Below are 21564 nucleotides of genomic sequence, written 5' to 3'. Positions count from 1 at the left end.
GTTTTAACTCCAGCAAAAAGGAACAATCTCTTTGTTTGAACGATTGAGGTGAGGCTGTGTCAAATTGTTGTGGAATGAAGAAATTGTGGAAAGGAGGCAGGGAGGGAGGGAGGAGGGAGAAATTGGAGGGAGGGTGGAAGGAAGGAAGGATAGGTGGAAGGAAGGAAATAGGAAAGAAGGAATGTGTGAGAGAGGGGGGAATAGGGAGAGAGGAAGGAAGGAAGAAGAAAGAGAAGAGGAAAATTGGAGGGAGGATGGAAGGAAAGAAGGATAGATGGAAGGAAGGAAAGGAAAGAAGAGAGAGAAGGGGAAATAGGGAGGGAGGGAAGAAGGAAGGAAAGAAGGAAGGAAGAAGAAACAGAAGAGGAACATTGGAGGGAGGATGGAAGGAAGGAAATATGAAAGAAAGAAGGAGAGAGAGAGAAGGGGAAAAGGGAGGGAGAGAAGAAGAAAGGAAGGAAGGGGAGAGAGAAAGAGGAGGGGGAAATTTGGAGGATGAAAGGAAGAAAGGATAGATGGAAGGAAGGAAATAGAAAAGAAGGAAGGAGAAAGAGATAGAGAGAGAAGGGGAAATGGGGAGGGAAGGAGGAAGGAAGGAAGGAAGGAGAGAGAGGGGAGAATTCAGAGGATGGAAGGAAGAAAGGATAGATGGAAGGAAGGAAATAGAAAGGAAGGAAGGACAGAGAGATAGAAGGGGAAATAGGGAGGGAGGGAGGGAAGGAAGGGAGAAAGGAGAGAGAGGAGGGGGAAATTGGGAGGATGGAAGGAAGGAAGGATAGATGTAAGGAAGGAAATAGAAAAGAAGGAAGGTGAGAGAAGGGGGAAATAGGAAGGGCGGAAGGAAGTAGAGGGAAAAGGGAAATTGGGAGTGAGGAACAGAGGAAGGAAAAATATTCAATCAACCATATATCTCTTAACTAAATTATACTGCATTTCCTTTATATATCTTCTGCATTTCTGAAGACAGCTCTCCAACTTTGCAAAAGTTTTCTTACAGAAAACTGAAAAACAGGTTGGGGTGGCTTTTGCATCCATGGCACATTCCTTAGCCCTCTCTGCTTCCTTTATCCAGGGGCTTAAGCCTCTTTATTTCTCACCCCGGACAGTACTGGAATGGTGAACTTTCAGAGAGTGCAGGGGGGGTGGAACCCCGAAGTTACACACAGCAGCTTGCAAAAACAAACAAAACAGGACAAAAAGAGCTTCACTTGATTGATCAATGTGTTGAATCTCACTCACTCACAGTGTGTAGAGTTATGGAGAGAGGGGAAGGGAGGGAGGGCGAGAGAGGAGAGGAGAAGAGAGAATTGAAGAGAAGAGAAAGAGAGAGGGAGGGAGGCAGAGACAGAGAAAGATAGGGAAAGAGAGAGAGAGAAAGAAAAAGAGATAGAGAGAGAGGGTGGAGGAGAGGAGAGAAAGAGAGAGGGAGGCAGGAAGAGACAGAGAAAGATAGAGAAAGAGGAAGGAAGAGAGGAGAGAAGAGAAGAGGGAGAAAGAGATAGAGAAAGAAAAAGATAGAGAAAGAAAGAGAGAGAAAGGAGTGGAGAGGAGAGAAGGAGACAGGGAGGCAAGCAGGCGGAGAGAAGGAGAGAAAAAGAGATAGAGAAAGAGGGAAAGAAAGAAAGAAAGAAAAGGGGGAAACTGAGAGAGAAGAGAAGAGGAGAGAAAGAGGAAGGTAGGCAGGCAGAGAGACAGAAAGAAAGAGAAAGAAAGAAAGAAAGAAAAGGAGGAGACTGAGAGGAGACAAGAGAAGGGAAAGAGGGAGGGAGAAAGAAAGAAAGAAAAAGAGATAGAGAAAGAAAGAGAGAGAGAGAAAGGAGCGGAGAGGAGAGAAGGAGAGAGGGAGGCAAGCAGGCAGAGAGAAGGAGAAAGAAAAAGAGATAGAGAAAAAGGGAAAGAAAGAAAGAAAGAAAGAAAAAACAAAGAAACAAAGAAAAGGGGGAGACAGAGAGATAACAGAAGAGGAGAGAAAGAGGAAGGTAGGCAGGCCGAGAGACAGAAAGAAAGAGAAAGAAAGAAAGAAAGAAAAGGGGGAGACTGAGAGAGGAGAGAAGAGAAGAGAAAGAGGGAGGGAGAAAGAAAGAAAAAGAGATAGAGAAAGAAAGAGAGAGAGAGAAAGAAGTGGAGAGGAGAGAAGGAGAGAGGGAGACAAGCAGGCAGAGAGAAGGAGAAAGAAAAAGAGATAGAGAAAAAGAGAAAGAAAGAAAGAAAGAAAGAAAAAACAAAGAAAAGGGGGAGACAGAGAGATAACAGAAGAGGAGAGAAAGAGGAAGGTAGGCAGGCCGAGAGACAGAAAGAAAGAGAAAGAAAGAAAGAAACAAAGAAAAGGGGGAGACTGAGAGAGGAGAGAAGAGAAAGAGGGAGGGAGAAAGAAAGAAAAAGAGAGAGAGAAAGAAAGAGAGAGAGAGAAAGAAGTGGAGAGGAGAGAAGGAGAGAGGGAGACAAGCAGGCAGAGAGAAGGAGAAAGAAAAAGAGATAGAGAAAAAGAGAAAGAAAGAAAGAAAGAAAAAACAAAGAAAAGGGAGAGACAGAGAGATAAGAGAAGAGGAGAGAAAGAGGAAGGTAGGCAGGCCGAGAGACAGAAAGAAAGAGACAGAAAGAAAGAAAGACAGAGAAGAGAGGGAGAGGGATGGGGGCTATGAACCCTTTGAGACAATACAAGATGGACATGGCCATACTTCAGAGGTCCAAAGCGATTTAATGCTGCAATTGAACCCAAACTGGAGACCTTGATTCCTTGAATCCATGCAAGACCTAGAGAAAGTTGCTGAAATTGAACTTGAATCTGCTTTCATGGTGAAAAGAAGGACCAGGGGAGACATGATAGAAGTCTTCCAATATCTCAGGCGTTGCCACAAAGAAGTACTCTCTGCGAAGAATGTTTTCCAAGCCCTAAGTCTTTGCAGGGATTTTTTCCATTGCTCTATTTGCTCGGAATGTTTCTTTCAAGGTACTAATGATTTTCCCACCTCTTACTGGTTTGCAAGCTCTTTCATTGTTACTCTCTCCAAATAAAGTTTTTTTAAAGCCCTAACCAGCGGATAAAATAATGTGCTGGCTAAGGACGCTGGCGAGATGAATACCTGGTAAGGAGATTATTTTTTCCTATTTTCCTCCTCAAAAACTAAGGTGCGTTTTATATTCTGGTGTGTCTTATACTCCAAAAAATATGATACAGTGATACCTCTACTTACAAACTTAATTGATTCCATGACCAGGTACTTAAGTAGAAAAGTTTGTAAGAAGAAGCAATTTTTCCCATAGGAATCAATTTAAAAACAAATGATTGGGGAAACCACAGGGATGGTGGAGGCCCTGCTTCCTCCCAGGAGATTCCTAGAGAGGCCCCATAGAGGCTTCTCCCCACCTTTTCCGGCCCTGTTTCCTCCCAGGAGATTCCTAGAGAGGCCCCACAGAGGTTTCCCCCTGCCTTTTCTGGGTACAGTTTTGGAGGCTCGGGTTTGTGTTGTGGTTGGCTCTGGCCCAGCTCCTGCCCCAGGGAATGTGGAGGTGCAGCGGAAACATCAACATATTCTAGGCCTGTTTTGTTGCCGGCAGAGTCAGGGAGTGCAGTTTCCTCGGACGAAGAAGAAGGTGGGGGTGACTTGGAAGAGGGGGGCTTAGCACACAGCCCAGGAAGCCAATCACCATTATCTTCGGTCGATTCGGATGACGAAGTGTTAGACCCACGCAGGCACAGACTTATGCATCGAAGAGACCAATTGAGGACATATTACAGGAGATAAGAGAGGCCACCTGTGTTTGGGTGGGGCTCCAGCAATTAGAGCTGCTGCTATAAATAGCAGCGTGCTAGTCTGGCTGTTGTGGAAGATTATCTGATCGCAGTTCTTCAGGATTGTGCCTCACTGTCTGAACTTTGTTTGTGGATTTTTCACGCCTTTGACACCAAAGCAGAGTAAAGTGTGTGTGTGTTTCACTTCGTGGGAATAAGGAGGGCTGTGACATTTCTTCACAGCTACTAGCTAAGTACTTAAGGACTGATTAAGGGGATTGTACAGACTACCAGGTTGTTTTGGGACGAGTGCTCTTTGCAATACAAAAAGGGTGCTTTGTTTCTTTTGCATTTTGTGATGAAGGACATTGTTTTGATTTTTCAAACGTGTGTGTGTCTGAAATTTGTACCCGTGAATTTTCGGGAGGCTTCTACCAGAGAGCCCGGCAGAACAGGTTTATAAGTGGAAAATGGTTCTTTAGAAAAGGCAAAATAAAGCTTGAACACCCGGTTCTTATCTAGAAAAGTTCATAAGTAGAGGCATTTGTAGGTAGAGGTACCACTGTATGTCCTCTCCTCTCCTTTCCTCTCTCCTTTTCCCTTCCCTTCCCTCCTGACACCACCTGGGCCCTGCCTTAAACCAGGAGAGTATCTCTCTATCACCAGGAACTCCTGGACGGAGAGGAAAGGAGGGGGGCTGCCACGGGGCGGGTCTTCCGAGAAAGACCTTTTTGAAGGCATCCCAAGAGAGAAAAGTGCAAATAATGAGAAACCAGGAGCCAAACGGCAGCCCCCAAGGAGGCTTTTGGCTCCAGGACCTCTGCGAGAAAGATACAGCCTTGCTAAGAAGGGGGGATTTTGGTCCCCCTTCCACTTTCCCCCCACCCTGAAAAAAGGGGGTCGAGAAGGGCAACACAATGGCTTTGACCTCTTCCTTCAAGTTGTGCAGCAGGACACACAATTCCTTGCCAGGCTGGTGTGTTGTTAACATGTAGACCTGCTGGATTTTTGGATATTCCTCCAACAAATGTTCCTGGTCCCACTCTGGAACGGATCTCCATGGGAAAAGAATTAGGAATATTTCTCTGCAAACCAAGCCCTTCGGTGTAGGCTTTAGGTGAGCCAAAAGGCCAGAGCATCTGAGAGAGGTAAGCCTCAAAACACCCACCTTCCTCGCAATCCCCAGGCTTTTTTAAAAAAGGAAGTGGAGAGCTCCTTATGGCCACTGGGATAAATCAGTGTTTTCTCTCACTGCAGGCAAAAAGGGCAAGGGGCAGCTGCGTCAATATTTATGAAATCTGGAATTTGGTTTTGAATTCCAGGCCGATTTGTCTACTGAGTTTGGGTCTGCAGGGTAGGGATTGAGAGATCTACGGGTATTGGAAAACTTCAGCTGGATATTGGTGGCTCGCTCTGTCACTCTCTCTTTCTCTTTCCTTCTGTTTTTTTTCCTGTTTGTCTGTCTCTTTTTCTATCTCTTTTTCTCTCTTTCTCACTTTCCTCCTCTTTCTTTCTTTCTTTCTTTCTTTCTCTCTCTTTCTCTCTGTCTCTCTTTCTCACTCTTTTTTACACTTTTTCTCTCTCTTTCTCTCCCTTCTCCTTCTCTCTCTCTCTTTTCTTCTCTCCCTTTTTTCTTTCTCTCTCTCCCTCTTTCTCTTTCTCTCTCCCCATTTCTCTCTTCTTCTTTCTCCCTCCCTCTTTTTCTCTCTTTTTTTCTCTCTCTCACTCTCTCACTCTCTTCCTCTTTATTTCTTTCTCTCTCTTTCTCTCTCTCTCTTTCTTGTTCTCTCACTCTTTCTCTTTCTCTTTCTCTCTCTGCCTCTGTCCCCCACTCATTTGCTCTCTCTCTCTCTCTCTCTCTCTCTCTCTCTCTCTCTCTCTCTGTGTATATACATATATATATATATATATATATATATATATATATATACAGCAAAAACGTGATATATATATATATATATATATATATATGTATGTATGTACTGTATGTATGTATGTATCACATATATATCTTTCACACAGATAGAGAGAAAAGAGGGAGAATGATTATGGAATTATGGAAATTGTTAGATTTTATTTTTGCAGCTACAAGATTGGTTGGTTTCTTGGTTTGTTGCTTAGACGTTTCCAAGTATGCAGTCCAAAGGGAATCTCAACTCTTGATAGTTTCCACAAATTGCTTCTTGCCCTGCCTTCTGGTGCTTTGGGGAATAACTTGACCCCTCTTCTTTGTGGCAGCCCCTAAAATACTGGAATAATGCTGCATTTAGGGTTACCGGAGCCACAGGTATGTGCTGTTGCTCATGTGTGTGTGTGTGTAAGGGGAGCTCAAACAAAATACTTTAACTTAGAGAAACTATTTTTTCTGCCTTTTCCTTTGTTTTGAATAGTGCATACAAATTCCCTGTATTTTCGGGTTATACAAGGCAACCGAGACATAATTATTTAGCTATCACTCTACCATTGCTACAACAACAAACCTAGCAGTGGTCCAGGACTTTTGCACAGTGCGGTGTGTAACAGGCAAATCTTTGCACAAAATCCAGTTTTTCCACTCCTGTTTTATATGTGGGGGAATCTCAAAGGAGACTTGCAAACTGGCCATTGGTGGGGTGTTTTTTAAAATTATTATTTTGTTCTTCCTTTTTTTTTTTCTATTCCTAACCGAACCTGGAAGTTTTTCACAAGCTATCCAGCTGTTAAAATTGGTTTATGAAGCCCAGCCAGCCAAAGCAAGAATAGCAACAGCTGAAGAATTAAATTCCCCGCTCGGATAGTTTTGAAGCTGCGTGGTTGCTGCCCTCGTTATTCCCTTCTTTGTGGTTTTTCATTTTTGTGTTAGCTGGGTACCCTGTTTCCCCCAAAAAGAGACATCCCCTGAAAATAGAATAGAATAGAATAGAAAATATTGAGTGGAATGGAATAGAATAGAATAGAATAGAATAGAATAGAATAGAAAATATTGAGTGGAATGGAATAGACTAGACAAGAATAGAATAGAACAGAATAGAATAGAATAGAAAATATTGAGTGGAATGGAATGGAATAGACTAGATGAGAATAGAATAGAATAGAATAGAATAGAAAATATTGAGTGGAATGGAATAGACTAGACGAGACTAGAATAGAATAGAATAGAATAGAATAGAAATCTTTATTGGCCAAGTGTGATTGGACACACAAGGAATTTGTCAATGGTGCAGATGCTCTCAGTGTACATAAAAGAAAAAGATACATTTGTCAAGAATCATGAGGAACAACGCTTAATGATTGTCATAGGCTACAAAAAAGCAATGGGGAAACAGTCAATATTAATATAAATCGTAAGGCTACAAGCAACAAGTTACAGTCATACAGGCATAAGTAGGAGGAGATGGATGATAGGAACAATGAGAAGACTAATAGTAATTGTAATGCAATCTTAGTGAATAGTTTGACAGTGTTGAGGGAATTATTTGTTTAGCAGAGTGATGGCATTTCGGGGGAAAACTGTTCTTGTGTCTAGTTGTCTTGGTGTGCAGTGCTCTGTAGCGACGTTTTGAAGGTAGGAGTTGAAGCAATTTGTGCCCAGGATGCGAAGGGTCAGTAAATATTTTCACCACCCTCTTTTTGACTCGTGCAGTACACAGGTCCTCAATGGAAGGCAGGTGGGCAGCAATTGTTTTTTCTGCAGTTCTGATTCTCCTCTGAAGTCTGTGTCGGTCTTGTTGGGTTGCAGAACCAAATCAGACAGTTATAGTGGTGAAGATGACAGACTCAATAATTCTGTAGAAGTCCACAAGTCTTAAAGTTACCAAGTTTGAAGACCTCTGATTTATCACAACTCTGATATTTGCAGACATAGAGACACATTGTCAGTCCGAATATTTTTTCCCCCAAGACTTTCATGCCTGTCCTATCAAGGGCTAACAGAAGCAAAATTCCTGCCTCCTGCCTGCTTTAAACAGCTTTTCCAAATTAATTTCCCTGCATTGCAAAGCCAAGCTTTCTGTGCTTGTACTTAGGCTAAATTTTTAATCGGTATAGCTAGCAGTTAGGAATATTTTTTAAATGTTATTTGATTTGCATGGATGATGAATAGATAATAAAAGATGTTATGTGTGCATGCGTTATTGATTTAGAAGACTGATATACGGCTCCCCATAAAACATTTCAGAATAGTTTAACAGTGAAATTTAAAAGGGATAATAAAGGAACAGTAAGTTAAAGCAGTTTTATAAAATGCAGCGATGTGGCTGTAGTATTCTCTTCACTTATGCAGCTGATGCCTCATGTAGGTTTGATAGATTGGATTGAGTTGGATTGTGTTCTGTTGGGTTGGGTTGGGTGGGGTGGGGTGGGGTAGGGTTGGGTTGGGTTGGATTTACAAAGATAGAAACATAGAAGATTGACGGCAGAAAAAGACCTCCTGGTCTATCTAGTCTGCCCTTATACTATTTCCTGTATTTTATCTTAGGATGGATATATGTTTATCCCAGGCGTGCTTCAATTCAGTTCCTGTGGATTTACCAATGTAGGGCTTTATAGGTCATTACCAACACTTTGAATTGTGAAAAGAAACTGATCCGCAGCCAGTGCAGGCCGCGGAGTGTTGACGAGACGTGGGCATATCTAAGAAAGCCCACGATTGCTCTCGCAGCCGCATTCTGCACGATCTGAAGTTTCCGAACACTCTTCAAAGGTAGCCCCATGTAGAGAGCATTACAGTAGTCAAACCTCGAGGTGATGGGGGCATGAGTGACTGTGAGCAATGACTCCCTGTTCAAATAGGGCCACAACCGGTTGTTCTGTCGGGCTCTCTGGTAGAATCCTCCCCAAAATTCACAAGTACAAATTTCAGACACACACACGTTTGAAAATTCAAAACAATGTTCTTTATAATGAAAATTCACTTAAACTAAGCCCTCTTTTGGTATAGAAAAGAGCACTCGTCTCCAAACAAACTGGTAATTTATACAAGTCCCTTATCAGTTCTGTGATACTTAGCTTGCAGCTGTGAGGCAATTCACAGTCCTTCTTCTTTCACAAAGTGAAACACACTTTGCTCTGGTTTAGTTTCAAAGCGGGGAAAAATCAGCACACAAAAAGTCAAACGCAGCAAAGCAGGTACGAAACACAAAGATCAGATAATCCTCCACAATGGCCAAACCCATAGGCTGCTATTTATAGCAGCCTCACTAATCACCCAACCCAACCACAGGTGGCCTCATTTTCTTTCATAATAATCTCTCAGTTGTTGTTGCCTATGCATCGCTCTCCGCATGTGTGGCTGTATCATTAACTCTTGTTCTGAATCCAAGGAGGAGCTAGATAATTGATCTCCTTCTGAGCTGTCTGTCCCACTTGCCTCCTCCCTGTCACTCATGTCTTCTTGGTCAGAGGAGCCTTCATCAGCAGATTCCACCGGGGGCAAAACAGGCCTGCAGCATGTGGATGTCTCCCCCACATCCACAGTCCTTGGGGCAGGAGCTGGGCCAGAGCTAACCACAACACCGGTGCACCAGGTGAACCTGGGCAAATGCCTCCATTTACCTCCTGAAAAAAGACCTTTGGAACCTGGATGACTGAGAATCTCCATAGACATATCCTTTGTCGTATTTATATTTTGTGCTTTTTTTCTTTTTTTATACTTTTATTATTCTGGTTGGTATCCCTTCGGTAGATGCATTTGGGATGTTAATCGAGCTGACATTTTACCCCGATGGAAGATTTGAAAAGTGGAATAACCAGCGGAATCCCAACAGAAACAGCAAATTAAAACAAATGTCAAGGCTCCCAAACATTCAATTTTCCTATTAGAGTGTGCCACATTCTGATTTAGGGAGCGAGGAAGTGAAAACGAAAAATAATTAACCAGAATGTAGAATGCAATTTCTCAATTTTCTCAAGGCGAATTGCTCGGTAAGGATTGTTCCAATGTGGAATTTCTTTTTTTTTTACAGGAACAATGCATAGAGAGAATTTGGTATTTTAAGGAGGTTTGGCCTGTCTATTTGTTGATACAGTGGTACCTCTTCTTATATACTTAATTCCTTCTATGAGCAGGTTCTTAAGTAGAAAAGTTTGTAAGTAGAAGCAATTTTTCCCATAGGAATCAATGTAAAAGCAAATAATGCGTGCAAACCCATTAGGAAAGAAATAAAAGCTCGGAATTTGGGTAGGAGAAGGAGGAGGAGGAAGAAGAGGAGGAGGACAGTCACTGCCCAGAGTGAAGGGAGCGTTTCTTTTCTCTGGGCGCTGGCAGAGGTTTATTCCCTCTCCAAGCGGCCAGAGAAAGGAAAATGCTTTGTTCTCTCTGGGCTGCCAAAGCCTCCTTAATCGCCACCAAAAGGCTCCTCTGGCAGCCCAGAATAGCCCGAGATGGCCAGGATTAAAGTGGGAATGGCAGGAAACTGGGCGGGCCTTCGTGCCGCTCTCAAATTTCCTGGGAAAATTTTCCAGGCTCGGGTTCTTAAGTAGAAAATGGTTCTTGGTAAGAGGGAAAATTAATCAAGTATGGTGAGTATTCTATGAGAATTCTTTGAGTATTCTGTGAGAATTCGTTGAGTATTTAGAATTCTTTGAGTATTCCATGAGAAGTCAGTGAGAATTCTTTGAGTATTCCATGAGAATCCCATGAGAATTCCATGCTGTGCTGTTTGGGGAACTCTGGGAGTTGAAGTCTACGCCTCTTAAAGTTACCATGGCCAAGAAACACCAACCTATCCAAAGTTTCCATTAAAACAAAGAACCAAATGGAGCCCAGTAACGTCTTCAAGTCAAAGCAAGTCCTTGGCAAGAGGTTCAACTGAGCCCCGCTCGACTAACGGAGTAGACACAAAGTTTGCAAGCAAGTAGAGTGGGCGTCCCTTGTCCCTTGTTTACAAAGCCACTTTTTGTGTAAGAGAATGGCAAACAAGCCACCCAAGCCAAGAGCAGACTTCTCAGCACATTGGGGTCAACCTTCTAAACACACCGCCGGCTCCATCTCATAATGCTCCTGCTAAATCTGTTCCCCAGGGCTCCACATTGTTTGGCTTGGAGAGCCTCCATTGTCCTCTCTCCTGTTTGCTCCCCTCGTCCTCTGGAATCTTGTTTGCTTAGTTTCCCGTTCAGACAAAACTTGTGTGTTTCCAAGTCTCCTTGAGCTCTGTTTCCCTTGAGCTGCCTTTATCCCCCAGCTCAGCTGAAATTTCTTTTTTAGCAACAGCTAGGACTTGATAGGTCAGTATGTCTGACCATATCAGCAAGGTTATTTATTTATTTTATTTTTATTGATTGATTTTGTCCAATACAAATTGAAAGTTGTAGTAGTAAATATCAGGGAAGGGATAGAAGAAGAGATATGAGAATAGAATACATCAATGAAGAGTAGAAGAAGGATATATGGATGGGAGAAAAGATATATAAAATATAGGAGAGACAATTGGACAGGGGACGGAAGGCACACGAGTGCACTTATGCTCGCCCCTTACTGACCTCTAAGGAATCTGGAGAAGTCAACCATGGAAAGTCTAAGGGAAAAATGTTGGGGGTTGGGGGTTGACACCACAGAGTCTGGTAATGAGTTCCATGCTTCAACAACTCGATTGCTAAAGTCATATTTTTTTACAGTCAAGTTTGGAGCGGTTGATATTAAGTTTGAACCTGTTGCGTGCTTTTGTGTTATTGCGGTTGAAGCTGAAGTAGTTGTTGACAGGCAGGATGTTGCAGCCTATGTTGCAAGGCTGCTAAAATGGCAAGATTGAGGAGGGACCTTGGAGGTCTTCTAGTCCAACCCCCTGCTTAGGCAGGAAACCCTACACCACTTCAGACAAATAGCTATCCAACGTCTTTTTTAAAACCTCCAGTGTTGGAGCATTCACAACTTCTGGAGTGTTAGTACTACTCTGTATGTAACAGTTGGGTTTGGCACTACAGTAATCCCTCGCTACTTCACGGTTCATCCTTTGCGGATTCGCTACTTCACGGGTTTTCAAAGGGGGCTTAATTTATTTATTTTATTCATTCATTCATTCATTCATTCATTCATTCATTCATTCATTCATTTATTAGATTTGTATGCCACCCCTCTCCGTAGACTCAAATCCATTAAATCCATTGAAAATTTTAAATCCATTAAAAATTAATAAAATTCTTCTACAGTGCTACTATACTCTATTAAAGAAACTGGTAGGATATCACGTGTAGTTCCAGCTGAGAAACATTATAGAATGACTGTTTAATGCAAAGGGTGGGTTTTAAAAGTCCAAAGACTCGTTAAATGTATAAAAAATGCCTTTCCTCTACTTCATGGAAATTCTTTTTTCACGGGTGGTCTTGGAACGCATCCCCTGCGAAAAGCGAGGTATATAAACAATCTAATAATGAATGTTTTTGCGTATTGAAACACTATGGCTTTAAGAGTTAATGTTGGGAATTGCCACAAGGGGGAGCCAGAAGCGTGATTCTTCCCCTCTGTATTCTTCTGCTCATTTTGTGCTGATTTATTTGTAGTAAGAACTGTGTGTTCGGTGAATTCTGGGAGTTGAAGTCCAAATATCTTCAAACTGCCAAGGTTGGGAAACACTTTTGGCTCATATTTCAATGATTAAGTCACTCTTTAGTGTGGTTTTCACTTCCAGTGGTCACTAGATGAATGATAACAATTCGAGGTCCACCTGCTTGTAGTTTTCCCCACCTTCATTTCACACCTGTGCAAACCGACTTTTCCCTGCCCTGCCCCCCCTTTCTCCCTCTTCCTTTTCTCTCTTTCTCCTCTTTCTACCATCCCTTTTCCCTTTCTCTCTTTTTCTCTTCCTCCTTCCCTTCATCCCTCTTCCTGTCTCTCCCACCTCCCCTTATCTCCCTCTTTCTCCCCTTCATTTTTATCCCTATCTCACTCTCTCTCTCCCACTTTCTCCCCCTCCCCTCCCTCCTCTTTCTCTCATCCCTTCCCATTCTTCCTTTTTCTCCTTCTCCCTCCCTTTCTCTCCCTCCCTCTTTCTCCCTTTCTCTCTCCATCTTTCTCCTCCCCTCTCTCTTTCTTCCCCTCCCTCTCTCTCCCCCCTTTCTCCCATCCCTTCCCTTTCTTCCTTTTTCTCCCCCTCCCTTCCTTTCTCTCCCTCCCTCTCTTTTTCCCCTCCCTCTCCCTTTCTCTCTTTCTCCCCTCCCTCTTTCTCTCTCTCCCTCCCTCTCTCTCTCTCCCCCTCCCTTTCTCTCTTTCTCCCATCACTCTTTCTCCCCTCTTTCTCCCATCCCCTTTCACTTTCTTCCTTTTCCCCTTTCCCCCTCCCTTTCTCCCCTCTCCCTCTTTCTCCCTTTCTCTCTCCCTCTTTCTCCTCCCCTCTCTCTTTCTTCCCCTCCCTCTCACTCCCCCCTTTCTCCCATCCCTTCCCTTTCTTCCTTTTTCTCCCTCTCCCTCCCTTTCTCTCCCTCCCTTTTCCCCCACCCTTTCTCTCTTTCTCCCCTCCCTCTTTCTCTCCCTCCCTCTCTCTCTCCCCCTCCCTTTCTCTCTTTCTCCCCTCGCTCTTTCTCCCCTCTTTCTCCCCTCCCCTTTCCCTTTCTTCCTTTTCCCCTTTCCTCCTCCCTTTCTCCCCTCTCCCTCTTTCTCCCTTTCTCTCTCTCCCCCTCTCTTTTTCCCATCCCATCCCCTCCCTCCCTCTCTCTTTCTCCTCCTCCTCCTTTCTCTCCCCTCTCTTTCTCCCATCCCCTTTTCCTTTCTCGCTTTTTTCTCTTTCTCCCTCCCTTTCTCCCTTTATCTCTCTTTCTTCCTCCCTCTTTTTCCCACTCCCCACCTCTCTCTCCCTCTCTCCCTTTCTCTCTCTTTCTTCTTCCCTCTTTCTCCCACTCCCCACCTCTCTCTCTCCCTCTCTCTCTCTCTCTTTCTCCCCTCTCTCTTTTGTCTCCCTGACTATACGGATGATAAAATACGCACCAACCTAAATTATAAATAGAAGATACAAAGAAAAAGAAAAGAACTTGCATCATTAATGAATACGTCAAGAGATTCTTACCAGCCCAGGACTTAAAACGTTTGCTCACATCAAAGCGCAGAGCGATCAAAAGCCGCGTGTTTCCCTGAAGGCTTTCATAGAAAACCAAGGAAGGGGAAGGAAAAAACAACTAGAAATAAAGGGGTGGAAAAAGAGGAAAAGAAAGAAACTGCCTCCGCTTTCGATACAGTGGATTATTGTAAGAAATGAAAATTAATGTAAACAGATGGGAGATAACAATATATTAAATGCATGAAATTTATGTAGCTTGGAGGAAGATGCTAATTGCAAGGAACAGCGCCAGAGTTGCATCCCGGGTTTCGGGTTGTCTTGTGTTTTTAATGAAGGCCAAGTGGAATTTGGGGTTGGCGGTTCGGGAAAGTAGCACATTGCAAAAAGAGACGGTGACCCACTAAAACCATTTTCTATTTTAGGGACGTGTGGAATTAAATGAAAACTGTATCTTTGGGAACTGGGCTAACCTAGGCAGATCATGGCGGAGGGGGGGCGTAGGCACAATGGTGCACTTATGCACGCCCCATACAATCCTCTTCGAAAAGGGGACAGGTCAACTGTACATAAGAACCTAAGAAGAACCATGCTGAATCAGTCCAAAGCCCATCGAGTCCAGCATTCTGTGTCACATAGTGGCCCACCAATTGTCCATGGGGATCTTCAGCAGAAAGAGAAGGCAAAACCCTCCCTTTCCCCTGACCCCCAACAAATGGTACTCAAGGGAATCCTGCCTGCCTCAACCAACATAGAGGCGGCAAATGGACATCCGTTTCAATAACCACCGATACACTTGGCATCCATGAATCTGTCTAATCCTGCCTTGAAGCTATCCAGGCTGACAGCTGTCACGACCTCTTCTGGAAGTGAATTCCATCAACCAAGGACCCTCTAGGTGAAGAAATATTCCCCTTGATTTGTCCTCACTTTCTTACCTATGAGCTTTAGAGAGGGCCTCCTCGTCCTAGTATTGTGTGATAGAGAAAAGAATTTTTCTCTATCCACCTTTTCTATCCCATGCATAGTTTTATACACTTCGATCAACGCCGTCTTTCAAGGCTGGAGAGACCAAGGCGTTGCAACCTGGTTTCATAAGGGAGGGGCTCCATTTCCTTGATCATTCTTGTTGCCCTTTTTTGCACCTTTTCCAGTTCCATTATATCTTTCTTGAAGTGCGGTGACCAGAACTGTACACAGTACTCCAAGCGTGGTCTCACCATCAATTTGTACAGAGGTAATACAACACTTACTGACTTATTTTCGATTCCCTTCCTAATCATGCCAAGTATCGAATTTGCTTTTTTTACTGCTGCTGCACACTGGGTTGACATCTTCATTGAGCTGTCCATCAAGATCTCTTTAACTGTAGAGACAATCTGGAACCCATACCACATCTCAGACATCAACACCCTTGAAAATGTCCACAGATATTTCATCAGAAGAGCCCTTCACTCCTCCACTCGAAACAGAATATCCTACGAAAATAGATTAATAATCCTGGGCCTAGAAAGCCTAGAACTACGGCGCCTAAAACACGATTTGAGCATTGCCCACAAGATCATATGCTGCAACGTCCTACCGGTTAATGACTACTTCAGCTTCAACCGCAATAACATAAGAGCACACAACAGATTCAAACTTAATACGAACCGCTCCAAACTTGACTGCAAAAAATATGATTTCTACAATCGAGTTATCGAAGCGTGGAACTCATTACCGGACTCAATAGTGTCAACCCCCAACCCCCAACATTTCTCCCTTAGACTCTCCACGATTGACCTCTCCAGGTTCCTAAGAGACCAGTAAGGGGCGTGCATAAGTGCACTGGTGTGCCTTTCGTCCCCTGTCCAATTGTCTTTCCTTTCTCTCATTTATCATATACAGTGATCCACCGCTCGTTGCGAGGGTTCCGTTCCAGGACCCCCCGCAACGAGCGGGTTTTCGCGAAGTAGCGCTGCGGAAGTAAAAACACCATCTGCGCATGTGCAGATGGTGTTTTTAACTTCCGCAGCGCTAGCGAGGAGCCGAATAATTGGGGGCGGCGCGGCTGTTTTAAAACGTCGCCGCCGGCATGGGGGGCTTCCTAGCAGCCCCCCAAACCCGGGTTGGGGGTCCGGGGGGTGCTGGCAAGCCCCCCATGCCGGCGGCGACGTTTTAAAACAGCCGCGCCGCCCCCAATCTTCGGCTCCTCGCTAGCGGGCTTTCGAGATGAGTCCTGAAGCGAATTCGCTTCAGGACTCAGCTCGAAAGCGGCGAGAGCTAGCGCCCAGCCCCGTGACATTCGCTTTCCTGCCGCCCGCAGCCGAGTGATCCTGGGCTCCTTCGCAACCTCGGCGAGCTTCCTGGGCATGAAAGCTCACGAAAACCAGGAAGCTCTCTGAGGTTGCGAAGGAGCCCACGATCACTCGGCTGCAGGCGGGAGGAAGGCGAATGCCACGGGGCTGGGCTCGGTTATCCCCTCGGCTCCCCTCGTACCAGCCCCGCCGCGGAAGGCTCCATTCTGTTCCCTGAATCACTTTGAATCCAGCAGCTTCTGCTGGATACGGGCGGTGGGTGGGACGAGCGGTGCGGAAGCCAGGGGCTGTGGCAGCTCGCCCCCCCATCGCCCGTATCCAGCAGAAGCGGCGGGATTCAAAGTGCTGGGGTGGGGGGGTGGGGGGGTGTCCGTTCCGCGGCGAGGCTGGTAAGGGGGGGGGAGCCGAGCCCAGCCCCGTGACATTCGCTTTCCTGCCGCCCGCAGCCGAGTGATCCTGGGCTCCTTCGCAACCTCGGAGAGCTTCCTGGGCATGAAAGCTCACGAAAACCAGGAAGCTCTCTGAGGTTGCGAAGGAGCCCACGATCACTCGGCTGCAGGCGGGAGGAAGGCGAATGCCACGGGGCTGGGCTCGGTTCCGTCCTCGGCTCCCCTCCTACCAGCCCCGCCGCGGAAGGCTCCATTCTGTTCCCTGAATGGAGACCGCCGGCCGCTCAATCGGGCCGGCAGGGAACAGAATGGAGCGTTCCACGGCGGGGCTGATAAGGGGGGGGAGCCGAGCCCAGCCCCGTGACATTCGCTTTCCTGCCACCCGCAGCCGAGTGATCCTGGGCTCCTTCGCAACCTCGGAGAGCTTCCTGGGCATGAAAGCTCACAAAAACCAGGAAGCTCTCTGAGGTTGCGAAGGAGCCCACGATCACTTGGCTGCAGGCGGGAGGAAGGCGAATGCCATGGGGCTGGGCTCGGTTATCCCCTCGGCTCCCCTCCTACCAGCCCCGCCGCGGAAGGCTCCATTCTGTTCCCTGAATCACTTTGAATCCAGCAGCTTCTGCTGGATACGGGCGGTGGGTGGGACGAGCGGTGAGGAAGCCAGGGGCTGTGGCAGCTCGCCCCCCCATCGCCCGTATCCAACAGAAGCGGCGGGATTCAAAGTGCTGGGGTGGGGGGGGGGTCCCGACAGCCCCCCACCCCAGCACTTTGAATCCAGCAGCTTCTGCTGGATACGGGCGGTGGGTGGGACGAGCGGTGCGGAAGCCAGGGGTGTGGCAGCTCGCCCCCCCATCGCCCGTATCCAGCAGAAGCAGCGGGATTCAAAGGGATTCAAGGCTAACTTCTGCGCTTGGCTTGAGGACTCAGCTGGGAAGCGGCACGGGTGTTTTAAAAGGTCTCCGCCGGCATGGGGGGCTTCCTACCACACACCCCCCGAACCCCCAACCCGGGTGTGGCCGGGCGAGCAGCGAGCAAATGGCGGGTGGCCGGGCGAACGGCGGGCGAACGGCGGGCGAGCGGGTGCTGGGGGGGCTTCTCGCCCTCCCGCCAGCAAGAGGGGGAAGACCCAGGGAAGCCGCCCAGCAGCTGATCTGCCCGGCGGGGAACACCATCTACGCATGCGTGGCCATAGGAAAAGGGCGTGCATGCGCAGATGGTGTTTTTACTTCCGGGTTGAAAAATCGCGATGTAGCCCGTTCGCAATGGCCGGGGACGCAATAACCGGGGGATCACTATATATTCTCTTCCTTTCATATATCCTCTCCTCTAAGTTCACTTTTACCCTTATATATATTACTACATGTCTATTTTTCTTCCTATGTATTTGTGTATTGGACAAATGCATAAATAAAAATAATAAAAATAATAGAAACACTTTTGATTACATCATAGTCTGCAGCCAATACTTTCTATTCCTTTTTTTTTTCTTTTTCAAGCAGGACATAAAACAATACAATACAATCTTACGTTTCCAATACACCTTTGCATCAAATAATTAATGCAAAGGTGTGTTAGAAACCTCAGTGCTCCTGGGCAATTGTTCTCATTCGCCTTCAGTGGTATTGACATTAAAATTTGGGTATGGCCATTTATTTTTCACATGGTCTAAACATTATTCTGAGTTACTCCCAGGTAGTTTGAGTTTATCCTTCAGGGTCAGAAGACTTAGAAGGAAACGTGTCAATGGCTTAATTCCTACCTGAAGTCAAAGTTAACCTATGATTATTGTTTCACCTTAAAATACACTTTACGCAAGGGTTGAGCTCCCAGCTTCCTTTGAAATTACACCATCAGAAAACTTGTGTGAGTTAAATTGATTTCTTGTTTCTTCTTAGAGGTTCAGACCGAGCATCTTAGTCAATGTTGTAATGGCTTGTTTAAATTGCAAATGCTGCTTCTGATGCTTCAAGTGCTGAAGACTGCAGGGGGACTAACCTTCTTTTTAAACTTTAAAAACATAGAAGTCTGACGGCAGAAAAAGACCTCATGGTCCATCTAGTCTGCCCTTATACTATTTTCTGTATTTTATCTTACGATGGATATATGTTTATCCCAGGCATGTTTAAATTCAGTTACTGTGGATTTACCAACCACGTCTGCTGGAAGTTTGTTCCAAGGATCTACTACTCTTTCAGTAAAATAATATTTTCTCATGTTGCTTTTGATTTCACCCCCCCCCCCAACTAACTTCAGATTGTGTCCCTTTGTTCTTGTGTTTCCTATTAAAAACACTTTCCTCCTGGACCTTATTTAACCCTTTAATATATTTAAATGTTTCGATCATGTCCCCCCTTTTCCTTCTGTCCTCCAGACTATACAGATTGAGTTCATTAAGTCTTTCCTGATACGCTTTATACTTAAGACCTTCCACCATTCTTGTAGCCCGTCTTTGGACCCGTTCAATTTTGTCAATATCTTTTTGTAGGTGAGGTCTCCAGAACTGAACACAGTATTCCAAATGTGGTCTCACCAGGATTCTATATAGCGGGATCATAATCTCCCTCTTCCTGCTTGTTATACCTCCAGCTATGCAGCCAAACATCCTACTTGCTTTCCCTACCGCCTGACTGCACTGCTCACCCATTTTGAGACTGTCAGAAATCACTACCCCTAAATCCTTCTCTTCTGAAGTTTTTGCTAACACAGAACTGCCAATACAATACTCAGATTGAGGATTCCTTTTCCCCAAGTGCATTATTTTACATTTGGAAACATTAAACTGCAGTTTCCATTGCTTTGACCATTTATCTAGTAAAGCTAAATCATTTACCATATTACAGACGCCTCCAGGAATATCAACCCTATTGCACACTTTAGAATCATCGGCAAATAGGCAAACCTTCCCTACCAAACCTTCCCCTATGTCCCCTATGTCAAAAACCTTTATGCAAGCAATTGTTGAGTAGATTAATAAAACATATGGGATTCAGAAGTGTATACCATAAGTGAAAAAGACATATTGCTCTCAATAATGTGACCACCACAAACTGGCTTTTAACATTTAAATATGATGAATAAATACCAGAAATAAATATTGTTTTAATCTGCATCACAAAAATATTACAGTTTGCCTGTTTCTTAGCGGGAAATATTAGCAGTGGATGTAAAAGGCAGGGATTAAAGATGCACAGACAGTGAAAATAAATTAACCACCACTATAAAATTTAAAGGACACACCCAGGACGGATAGGCGGGAAGCTAAAATTAAAAACAAACAGTGGTTTACCTATAATTAAAAACTATTTAAAGATTGAGCGTGGAGGCTGCTCACCACCATTTACCAAATATATTTTAAACCCTGCATGGTAAACACAGATGTTTTATAAAGTTGGTCTTGATTCTTTAGAGAGCAAACTCTTTAATGTGGAAGTGGCTTGGATTTTTCACTCAGTCCTCTTAAATTGTTCATTGAAACCAGGTGTGTAGTTTCAGGGTGCTGTCCCATTTATCATTACAGGAAGTCCTCGAGTTATGACCACAACTGAGCCCAAATTTTACATCGCTAAAGTGAAAACATTTGTTAAAGTGAGTTTGCCCAGTTTTTACAACTTTTCTCAGTGCGGTTGGTAAGCGAATCATTAAGTTAGTAATGCAGTTATAAATTGTTCTGTTGGGCTCTCTGGTAGAATCCTCCCAAAAATTCACAGGAACAAATTTCAGACACACACACGTTTGAAAATTCAAAACAATGTTCTTTATAATGAAAATCCACTTAAAACAAGCCCTCTTTTGGTATAGCAAAGAGCACTCGTCTCCAAACAAACTGGTAATTGGTACAAGTCCCTTATCAGTTCTGTGATACTTAGCTTGCAGCTGTGAGGCAATTCACAGTCCTTCTTCTTCCACAAAGTGAAACACCCTTTGCTCTGGTTTAGTTTCAAAGTGGGGAAAAATCAGCACACAAAAGGTCAAAGTCAGTAAAGCAGTCACGAAACACAACGATCAGATAATCCTCCACAATGGCCAAACCCACAGGCTGCTCTTTATAGCAGCCTCACTAATGACCACAGCCCCACCCAACCACAGGTGGCCTCATTTTCTTTGATAATAATCTCTCAGTTGTTGTTGCCTATGCATCGCTCTCCGCATGCGTGGCTGTATCCTTAACTCTTGTTCTGAATCCAAGGAGGAGCTAGACAATTGATCTCCTTCTGAGCTGTCTGCCACACTGTCCTCCTCCCTGTCACTCATGTCTTCTTGGTCAGAGGAGCCTTCATCAGCAGATTCCACCCGGGGGGGGGGGCAAAACAGGATTCTACCAGAGAGCCTGACAGAACACATTCAGAGTATAAGACACACCCAAATTATCAGCCTCTTTTAGGGAGGAAACAGGTGCATCCTATACTCCGAAATATGTGGTAGGTTGTGAGAGCTCCAGCACTTGAGACTTTCATGGGGGTTGGACTGGATGGACCATTCCAATTCTAATAAATAAAAGTAGGTCATAGCTCTGTAGAAACTTTAAGAGGCGTGAAAACACAAGAAGAAGTAGAAAATGTCAAACCTCAGAACTTTTCAAGTGTAGGCTGAACCACAAACGAACTGCAGGAAACTTAGATAGATTTTTCTGCAAGAGACCAGTGAACCCGCCCCAACAAGAAACGGAAAACAAGATATAACTTCTGGCTTTCCCATAAGAAGGTGTTCAGATTTGCTTCTACTTTATTGCTCCAAATCTACTTGTGCAAATTAATCAAACTTATTTTGACTCCCGTGGTCTGAATCTTGTCATTCCTGCAACACTGTGATGTTGTCCTCCCTTACACAAACCAAATGTCCTGTGCACTAGCTAAGACTGATGCTTAATTTTAAAAAATTAACCTTGGAAACCATAGGGGTTGTGTTGATTAATCAATTCCTGTCATTTACAATTCACTCTGATTGTGTGTCTCCCGGGAAGGCCTAAAAATAAGGCCCTTAGAAAATCAGAGAATCAGTCACTGGCCCACAGTGGCCTTTGTACATATATCACAATTGCAACCATAAATATTAATCCAAGGTGAGTTAAAGTTTTGCCTGCTTCTTTTAAAAAAAAATTGTCTCTCTGTCGCATCCGCTGTTGGGATTATTTCAGTTTTTCTCTGGATTGTGTTTCCTTAAATTAGGACTTCTTTTTTACAGAA

The 21564-nt window shown here is 44.6% G+C and overlaps 1 protein-coding gene across 1 annotated transcript in view; it reads left to right on the top strand.

Moving 5' to 3' along the window:
* Nucleotides 1-2629: 2629 nt before the first annotated feature.
* Nucleotides 2630-21564, top strand: part of TENM4 (teneurin transmembrane protein 4) — a 291782-nt gene continuing 272847 nt past the window's right edge. Inside the window, exon 1 of the mRNA XM_070751518.1 lies at nucleotides 2630-2950. The gene's annotated coding sequence lies outside the window, so the exon portion shown is untranslated. The remainder of the gene's footprint in view (nucleotides 2951-21564) is intronic.

Source organism: Erythrolamprus reginae, chromosome 4 (assembly GCF_031021105.1).
Source record: "Erythrolamprus reginae isolate rEryReg1 chromosome 4, rEryReg1.hap1, whole genome shotgun sequence".
NCBI classification, from domain to species: Eukaryota; Metazoa; Chordata; class Lepidosauria; order Squamata; family Dipsadidae; genus Erythrolamprus; species Erythrolamprus reginae.
The sequence above is the reverse complement of the archived record's forward strand: the minus strand, read 5'-3'. Positions and strand labels throughout refer to the sequence as shown.